Source organism: Pteropus alecto, unplaced genomic scaffold, assembly GCF_000325575.1.
Source record: "Pteropus alecto unplaced genomic scaffold, ASM32557v1 scaffold133, whole genome shotgun sequence".
Lineage (NCBI taxonomy): Eukaryota > Metazoa > Chordata > Mammalia > Chiroptera > Pteropodidae > Pteropus > Pteropus alecto.
This window is the reverse complement of record NW_006434368.1, coordinates 563-10,930: the sequence shown is the minus strand read 5'-3', so window position 1 is coordinate 10,930 and position 10,368 is coordinate 563. Positions and strand designations below refer to the sequence as shown.

General features: G+C 39.4%; 1 pseudogene; it reads right to left on the bottom strand.

The window, feature by feature from the left end:
* Nucleotides 1-3,299: 3,299 nt before the first annotated feature.
* LOC112477630 lies at nucleotides 3,300-3,418 on the bottom strand (annotated as a pseudogene).
* Between the last annotated feature and the right edge of the window lie 6,950 nt (nucleotides 3,419-10,368).

The window sequence follows — 10,368 nt, the reverse complement described above, 5'->3', positions numbered from 1 at the left end:
CACTGATCCTTTTCTCCATTTGGTTGACTCTACTTACCAAGCTTTCTATTTCGTTTTTCAACTCTTGGTCTGTGTGTGTGTGTATGTGTGTATGTGTGTGTGTGTGTGTGCTTTATCTCCAGAATATCTATTCTGTTCTTTTTGAGTGTTTAGATCTCCTTGCTCTGCTCATGTATGTGTTTTTTCAGTTCCTGAAATTGTTGATATGACTCATTTCGGAACTCACTGGGTTTTTTCAGAAGTACCATCCTGAATTCTTTGTCATTTAAGTTGCATATTTCTATGTTTGTAAGCTTAATTTCTGGAGATTTTTCTCTTTCTTTTTGAGATGCCTTGTCACCTAGGTTGTTCATGGTGTTTAGTGGACTATTTCTCTCCTTGGGCATTAATGGAAGTATATTCTTCTATTTTTTTTCCAGAAAGATTTATCATATAAAGTCTCTCTTTAGCCTGCTGCATAAAACGAGCTTTTCTTTTGGTTTCCATTTGGTGGCATCTAAGTCTCTTGGAGCCCTAGTTTATAAAAGCCTTAAGAATGTCTATTTTTTTTTAAATAGATGTTTAGTTACACTCGCTACCTTCATTTTCAGTTCCTGTCAGTGTTAGCAACAGTTTTGGTTGCATTTGCTCAGACTCTCCTGGGGCTCCATGGTGTTCAGTCTGGCATGGTTTGGGGCGAGGGGCCCTCTGGCTTAGGGGATGGAAGCTGCAGCTCAGCCTCAGTTTTTCAACCGCAGCCGGTAAAAATCAACTGTTCTTTTCTGGCTGTTCTGCTTCTATATTTTCTGCCATGATGACTGGGCCCTGCCACAGGCTGAGCGGAACCTACAACTCTCCCAAGCAGGGAACTCAACACACTTTCTCTCCTCCCCCTCCTCCTACAAGAATCTCTAGTGGCTAGGAAAATTAGCTTCTTTATTTCTCCCATTCTACCTGCCGACACCTAAGTTCTTGTGGTAGCTCTTATGCACACACTCCATGCTCAGACCTGCTGGTATGCAGTTTGGGTGCTTTTTGTTGAATTTTAGATGTTAAGCTTATTATTGTTTTAAGCGGAGAGATCTGGAGACATCTCTCACTCTGCCATATTTCTCCACAATCATCTTGCAGTGTGTCTTTTATTTCCAGCAGGTCTATTCTGTTCTTTTTGAGGGTTTCAATCTCCTTGCTAAACAACTCATTCTGCTAATTTAATTGTTTTCAATTCCTGAAATTGTTGATATAACTTGTTTCAGAATTCACTGAGTTTTTTCAGAAGTACCATCCTGAATTCTATGTCATTTAAGTCACATATTTCTATGTTTGTAAGCTTAATTTCTGGAGATTTTCTCTTTCTTCCTGAAATGTCTTTTCACCTTGGTTATTCATGATGTCTAATGAACTATTTCTTAGCCTGGGCATTAATAGAAGTGTATTCTGCTGTTCATCTTTTTTTCCAGAAAGATTTATTATATAATAATAAATAATAATAGCCTGTTGCAGAGAAGGCATTTTTCTTTTGGTATCCAATAGGTGGTGTCTAAGCCTCTTGGATCCTTGCTTTATATAAAGTCTTAATAATGCCTTTTTTTTTCTTATAGATGTTTAATCATGCTCACTACTCTCAGTCTCAGTTCCTCTTAGTGTTAGGACAGTTTTGGTAGCGTTTGCTCAGATTCCCCTTGCGCTCCGCGGGTTTTGCTGTAGAGTATATGAGGGGAGGTACTCTCTGAGTTGGGAAATGTGGGCTGTGGCTCAGCCTCGGTTTTACAACCATGTGAGGTAAAAATCAACTGTTGTTTCTCTGCCATCATGCTTCTCTGCTTTCTGCCCTGATGGCTGGGCCCCGCCGCCGGCCACGTGGAGCTCACAGCTCTCACAGGAAGGGCTCGTCACGGAACTTGCTGTACCTTCTCCCCTCCCCGTCCTCTGACAAGGAGCTCCAGCTGCTGTGAGAGGCAGCTTCTTTCTTTCTCCCAGTCCACTGCCCGACATCCGGGGTTCTGACCTGTGGTAGCTCTTATGTGCAGATCCCACTCTCAGACATGCTGGTATGCTGTTTGGGTCTTTTTTGTTGAGTTTTAGATGTTCAACTTATTGTTGTTTTAATAGGAGAGATCTGGGGATGTCTCTCACTCCACCATGTTTCTCCAAACTCTTGTGATATATATATATATTTTATAGAAAGACCCTTGCATCACCAAATAATACACATCACAAAAAGACTTTGTAGTAGGCAGAATAAGGGCCTCCAAAAGATATCTACATTCTACTCCCTGGAAACTTTCAACATGTTATTTATTATAGTAAGGAAAGATTGAGATACCCTTTGGAATACTTTTGCCATCAGTAACCTTTAGATAAAAAGATTGGCTGTGATTATACAAATAGAAATAGTGTATTGACGTAGTCCTAGAAAGTAGAAGAAGAAAGAAAAATAGTTGGAATCAGAGAGAGATTAGTAGATGCTACATTGCTGGCTTTGGAGATGGAGAAAGGGCTGTGAGCAAAGGAATGTTTGTGGCCATGAGAAACTAAAATAGAAGAGGAAATGTATTCTCTCCTGGAACCTCCAGAATAATCACCCTGCAGACGTATTGATTTTAGTCCAACGAGACTTGTTTCAGCCTTCTGAAATTCAAAACTGTGTGAACATACATTTGTTTCCTTCATACCTTATGGTTTTAATTTATTACAACAGGCATGTAATATATTTATTCAATAAATTTTTTGTAGGAAACAAAATTTTAGCCTCTCAGATAATTCTATTAGCTTCCCTTGAGTAAAGACTTTTGTATTGAAGTCCCACATTAAGTAGAAAAAAAATCACAAGTCTTTGGGATTTTACTTTATTAACTGATCTAATGAATTCTCCATGGCATAAAAGTCAATGTGTTTCTGGCTCTGAGGCCTTCGTACATTAAGATAGGAAATGTAATTTATTATTAAAATTAAGTTCTACCATTCTACTTTAAATCTTTGTCTAAATGTCTATATTCTTTTAGTTTCTTTCTTTTTTTTAATTTATTTTTTTTTTTTTTTAGGTGAGGAAACCCTTGGTTGACCTCACAAATTGCAAGAACCTTGTCAGCTTACAATCTCTTATTTTCTTGTCTTTTATGCCTACAGCACCTGGTCTTCCTAGGTGGTCTCCCATCCAAGTACTAACCAAGCCCAACCCTGCTTAGCTTCCGAGTCCAGACGGGATCTTTCTTTTTTTTAATTTATTTTTTTTTTTTTTTAGGTGAGGCAACCCTTGGTTGACCTCACAGATTGCAAGAACCTTGTCAGCTTACAATCTCTTATTTTCTTGTCTTTTATGCCTACAGCACCTGGTCTTCCTAGGTGGTCTCCCATCCAAGTACTAACCAAGCCCGACCCCGCTTAGCTTCCGAGTCCAGACGGGATTGAGCTTGTTCAGGGTATCATGGCCATAGACTTAGTTTCATTTTAACTTAACCATTCTTTTAATTTTTATTCTCTCCAAATTTCTTTTAAGTTTCTTTTCAACCTTAAAAATGACATTATTGATGAGTCTGTGTCGTGCATATGTACATTCACTGCTTACCCGAGAAAGAGACCTTAGACTCACCAAATATTTCCAAACATTTTATTTATTCCCCAAAACGTTCACCTGAATTAGGTTTCTCATTTCACATAACCATCAGAAATAAGGAAACAGAGTATCAGAATGATTACATTTTTTACAATAATATAACAAAGTAATTAAACTATTGTGCACATTTTTTAATTACATATATAATATGTATGCCTTTATATACTCAAGCAGTAAGTATTCTTAATTTTCATATAGCTCCTTTAATTCAGCAATTTGTACATTTTAAAGACGACACAATAAATGAAAAGATATTTGTGCTCAATTATTGAAAGATTTAATACCATTAAACTGTCCATACTACCTTTAAAGAAAAAACCACAGGCCCTAAATGGTGTTAATGGTGCTAAAAGCCCATGAAGGCAAAATGAGATTTAATACCAGATCTAATGGCAGTTTCAATCTTTCCTAATCAACCCATCTGGAATTTTCTATCAAGGAACCAGTAACGTAACCTGTCACTTTCACCCTCGCCATCCTCCTAAAGAAGGAAAAGAGAATCTGGAGGATAAAAATTTTTGCTGTTCACTTTCTACACAAAACAGCTTTGCTGGTCTAAAAATAATCCTTTCTTTTGTTAACAGCTTCCTTGGCTTATTATCTTTCTATAAAATCCTTCCATTTTCTACAACCACTGGGAGTTCCCTTCTAAATGCTAGATGGGATGCTGTCCCATTCATGAATCCCTTAATAAAGCCTTACAAATGCGGAGACCAAAGTAACCACCCAGGGTGATCTACATGTAAAATTCCTAACTAAAAGTGGGTCATGGAGCATCCTCGTGTCCTAGGCCTGTAGCTTCCTTGACAAAGGTCAATATTTAATTTTAAAGTTGTCTATTGTATCTGTGTATTACAGATAACGTGCCTTGGAAATGTCAGACTCATCTTCTTTTCCAGACCCTTTGAGGCATAACTGCTGGAAGCAGAGCTTGAGACTACATTGTTATTTTGTTGCCTAATTACTGGAATAAAAAATGGGTCCGTCTTCCCGCACGCGTCTAAGCCAAAGTAGAGATCGTGCAGGTTTTGCAGCAAAGATAGTAAAGTTTATTAGAGAGTTACAAGCCCTACAGACACAGTCATGCTACCGCTCAAAGGCCTTGCTCTCCAAATGTCTCAGGAATACAGGAAAAATCAGTAATCATGGAAACTAAGGGAGTTGGGATCACGGATTATACTGATTGGATGATTGGAGGGAGATGAGGTAATTGATCACGTGTCTGGTTCTGAAATCAGCCACCGGCACCATGCTACTGGTCTCTTTGCTGTTGGGGCTGCTGTTCTGCTTCAATGGGCCTGGGCCTGAAACACATCTAAAGCCAAGATATTATTCTTAGTCTAAAGTCCAACTGAAATCTATCATCTTCATGATTATAGACAGATCTGAAGCTCATTAATCTTATGCCCTAAGACTTCATTATAAAGCTGCAGCCATACAGACGATAAGGGTAGAAAAGGCAAGTGATTCTCAATGCCGTTACTGAGGAAAAATCAACTTGAATCAGTTTGTGTGTGGTTACTTTTGGAGCTTTCAACCTGATACTTACCAAGTTGAGTTGTTAGGACATAAAATTTTAGGTTGTCTTTAAGAAAGATTTTGTTATTCTTTTTCATTCATTTTTACTTTTAATGTCCTGATTTTTTTTTAATAGTGCCTGCAAATATGTGAAGTCAAATAGGAAGGAGTCTGAATGGACTTTGACTTTTGTTCTAATTTCTGTCCTCCCATCTGATTAATGGAATCTTAAAGACTAGCTGTTATAACAATACAAGAGCTCTCTAAAAGAATGTTCTAACCATGGGAGGTGAACACACAGTGTAAATATATTAATATGCCTTACTGTTAAAGTGTACAGTTAAAACTTATTGGATTTCATTAACCAATGTCACCATAAAAAAAAATAAAGTATAAAAAAATGTTCTTTCTTTTTTTCAATTTAGAAGTTTTGCTAATTAAAAGGTGCCATCATCTGGCCATGACGGTAGGGTTTATAGCAACTCAAACCAGTACTGTGGACATTAGAGGCATCTCGCAAAGGAGAATGCAAAACAATGCAATCCTCACACAAGTTTACCTCTGGAGTTAGCTTAAGGAAGATGGGGAGCCCTGTCTTTAAACAGCTGTTCCAAAACAGAGAATCACGTGCTTTTCTGCCTTGAAAAGAATAAGATTTAAGATTCCCTAAGCTTGGACCCACAGCCTATTTGCCTGCATAAGCATCCTCCAGCTGGCAGAGATAACAGACCATCTCTGGGAGCAATGGGATAGACACAGGAAAGCTCCTGACAGCTTGTCCTGGCTGGACAGAGGAAAGGTGCATGTTGACAAGTGCACTGGTTGGTACAGGCAGAGAGAAAACATTCTCACTGGCAATAAGGCCAAGCTCTCAGGACACATAACAAGACGAAAGCAGAGAAACAAGACAGAGACAGAGAAAAACCAACCCCATGGTACTCCTACCAAGTAACCAAGGGTCACTATACCTAGAAAATAGTTTAACAAATGTTTTCTGCTGCCAATCAAATTGAGAAGAAAGAAAGGCTCTCAAAACTTTCACTCCCACCAGATCCACAGAGAGATTTTCGGTGTGATGACATGGTAAGAACCCTTAACTTCCACTGGCCTGTGTCAGACACCCTAGGATCTCTTCATCTGCAGCAGCCTCATGGGGGAAGTTCAGGGTTCCAGGCATTGAGGTAATCCTCCTCACTGTGCAAACTGTGAGGGAGGAGGAAACTCTCCTCCATCCTCAAGGTTCTTCCGGCTGGTCTAATAGTCAAATGGACATGACAGATTAGTAAGAGAAAATAACCAAATTTAATACATACACATGTATGGGAACCCCACACACAGGAGACAGTCAGAGACCCTACATGCAGGGTTGGTTTAGACATGGAAAAGGTGATTGTGATATATAAGATATTCCAAGCTAGGGATGAGATAAGATGCTTTAGGGCTTTCAAGGAACAATGTAGGAGGATACAAAGAGAAGATGTTTAGTAAATAAAAGTTTGCCCTGCCATACAGGTGTGTCAAAGTGAGATTGTCTCTGATAATCTCTTATTATAGAAAAGGCCTCCTGTTCAAGTACTTATGGGTAGTTAAAGGGAGAAGCAGGAGTTTCTTTTGAGCCGGCAGTTAAAACCGCCTTCAGCTCAAAATAATTCCCAACTTCTGAGGTACATCTTGGAGTGTCTCTTTCTGAAACTCACACAGACTAATGTGTCAGGATGCTAATGTGTCACGTGAATGGTGGCCAAAGCTTTACATCAAAGTTACACAGTTTTCTTCATTTTTAAAGAAGAAATAGCATTTTTTTTTGAGTTATCAGGGGTTGTGTCCCACCACAACCCAAAGCTTTGAAGCGCCAAGGGAGCTAGTCAAGTCAGATTCCTTGGACTTAGACTTTTGAAAGAAATGTAACTCAGGTTTGGGATAAGGTCCTGGGAGCTGAGATATCAGGCATGCAGGAGAGTCATGGAGAAGGAGTAATGATAACAGGATTCACTTGACTTCCATCTTGGTCTCTTGGGAACAGAGAATCAGTAGGAAAACTTTCCAGTATGTCCAGAACACTGTCCCACGGGGAAATCAGGGCTCAGAGGTGGGAGCAACAGTGTAACCAGTGTCTGAAGAGCAGATAAAGGGAGCTGAAAATACCTCCTCTGCTGCAGTCTCATGGAGTGTGCATCCCAGAGCTCCACAGGAAATGGTTGTTGTTTTTGACTCGTAAGCTGGCTCAGAAACCAATGCTTCACTCCTTCCTGCTGTGTTGTCTGGGGACAGAGCTTCGATCTCCATCGTCAACCACTCAGGGAGGAATTGAAAATTCCACACTGAGTTGTCCCTTTCAGAGACCCCATCCAGGTGAGTCTGATAGCCCAGCAGCTAGTTCAGGAGTGGCTCAGAGAGGATAGAACCTGAGAACTCTTACCCGAATCACATGAGAGCCCAATCAGCCCAGTCAGAGACAAGAGATCTCTGTTTGTATTTTTGGTTAACTAACTAATTTATAATTAATTCATGTAAGTGTGTTAATAACCATGTGTCTGTCTCAGTCAACACTACGAGGACCATGGTTTACAAGTAAGTGATGGGCATGGATGTACAGTTGGGTGACACTGTAGAGTGAGTGAGTTGCGTAAAATGGATGTAGTAATGTGAAAACACATCAGAGGAGTTATGTTGGTCAGGGAGTAGGAAACTGAGTGTCAGGTGTGGAAGAAAGTGCAGTGAAGTCAGAGTGTTTGTATTAAATTTCTAAGATGGGATGTGTTTGATCATGTCTTGCATTCATTGAAAAGTTCCAGATGAGTAAGGATAGAAACTACCTTGCAGCAGCTGTCATGAGACATATATTGCAGTATCTTCTCTCATGCTGGTTATCCACGAGAAAAGTAATTATGTAATGAGTCTAAAAAGGAATACCAAATAGTTTTACTTGTAATTATTTCACTACTAGAGAGGGTGCCTATATTTTGGGGCTTGTTACCTTTACTTTCTCTATTGGAACAGTTAGTAGGAATTCCTGTCCCACACTTAGCCTTTTCCCCCAGTGGTCATATCTTCTATATATTTAATGAGAAATTTTGTCATGTATATGGGGAATAAAAACAAAGGACTGGCCGATTTCTAGGCAAAGAGTGTAAGGTGATAAGAAACAAAAGTTTTTGCAGTTCAATGATGGGGAAGTTAAGGTCACTGTTTGTACCTTAAATTTTAATGCATCAATGCATCGTAGCCAGATCATGTTCACATTTATGCAATGATGACTTCACTGTACCACTGATTGGGTGTAATACCTCCAACTCTATTTAAAATTTCTTTCTTCTTCATGTGGGTTTTCAATGTAAAATTCTCTTACCCAAGGACTTTAATGAATGAATGGAGAGGCTTCAACTCAGTTCCCTCAGAAAATTTTATTGAATAAATGTCTATATTAGATTTTGCCACTGCTGTGAAGTATTCCCACACTAGTTGTTTAAAACAAGTAAATGTATGCTCTCACAGTTCTGGTGTCAGACACTTCAATGTATCTCATTATCTAAACTCAAGATGTCTGCAGGGTTGGTTCTCTTGTAAAGGCTCAGGTAAAATTGTTTTCTTTCTCATTCCAGTTTGCATTCTGGTCAGCTGCATTTCTTGGTTCCTGGCCCTTCCTCCTTCTTCAAAGCCAGCAGTGTGGCATGTTCATCTTGTCTCCTCTTCTGCTTCTAGATGAGCGTTGTGATTACCTTAGTCCCACATGGATGATCCTGGCTTATCTAACTCACAGTCGCCAATTAGCAACCCTGTTCCACCTGCTACCGTAACCTGCTCTTTTATAAAATTATCAAACTCAATGCCCTGGGGCTGAGGGTGCAGACACATTCAGGAGGTCCTTATTCTGTTCACTATAAAGTCTTTTGAAAAAGTTTATTACTATGTGCCACTTGAGGGCACTTATATAAAGGAATAAACACAGCATTTGTCATATTTCCTGAATGAGTGACTACATCATTCTTTAAAACTACATGCAAAAAAAATTTAGTTCTGAAAACTTAAAATTTGTCTAGCTGGCTCTTACCCAAGACCTCAGCTTTGTTCTAACCAGAACTGGCAGCATCAACACCACCTTGGAGCTTGATAGAAATGCAGTTTCTCAGCCCAACAGGACCTGCTGAATCATATTCTGCATTTCTGGTAGAATCCTTGTTGATATATAGTCACACTCAAGTTGAAGAGCTGGAGCAGACTAGGTTTTTTACCTCTCACTGTTGACAATATGGTGGATAATTTCATACGATGTTTTCCCATGGACTGTTGTTGTTTAGCAGTATTCCTCTGGACATTGCCAAATATCCCAGAGGCAAAATCATTTCTGGGTGGGAATCACTGCTTAGAAGCAACCTGCAAAAATTATAATCAAGGCCTAACAGATACTCTGTTAACTTTGTGCACATCACTAACCCCTTCTTCTCTGCCTAGGGCCTTTGCACTTGCCAATCCCTATGTGAGGTACACAGTTGTTCACATAACATGGCATGTCCCTCCTTTTCATCCTAGAAGCAATGTGCAAATATCATGTGTTTGCAGGTCTTGCCTAAATACACATAAAAAACACAGCGTCCTCGTCACTTTCTCCTTTACATCTGCTTTCCTTTTCTTCATAACACCTGACATCATCTGAAATGTTATATTTTTACAATTTTATTGTACATTCTTCTTCAACATCCCTCATCATTGAATTGAGGGACTTTTGTTTTTCAGCTCTCATTCTTCAAAGCCTAGACAGTGCCTAAAACGTGGTCAGCAAACAATATTCCTAAAGTGCATGAAGACCTTTTCAATAACACTATAGAATACAGTGTCATGAACCCCTAGGAGAAAAAGCAGAATGAGACCAACATTCCTGATGTGAAATCGCACAGAAAACTCCAAGAGGGGACCACATCCATAAAAAATATTGAAATTAATTTCTTAAATTCAAAATATGAACTCTAGTATTAGAACTATGTGAGTAATGCCAGTTTGTATGAAAATTATGCATGTTATTTTCCTGTTTTCTGTAAGTCACCTCTATGACATGGAACCAGAGAATCTCACAATATTTTCAAATTTCTTCTGAGATTTTCAGAGGAACCAGAATTGTAGCCCCTTACATTTGGGCTCTTCTGCTCCATGTACCTGATCACTGTGTTTGGAAACCAGCTCATCATCCTGGCCGTCAGCTCAGACTCCCACCTCCACATGCCCATGTACTTCTTCCTCTGCAACCTGTCCTTGGTGGA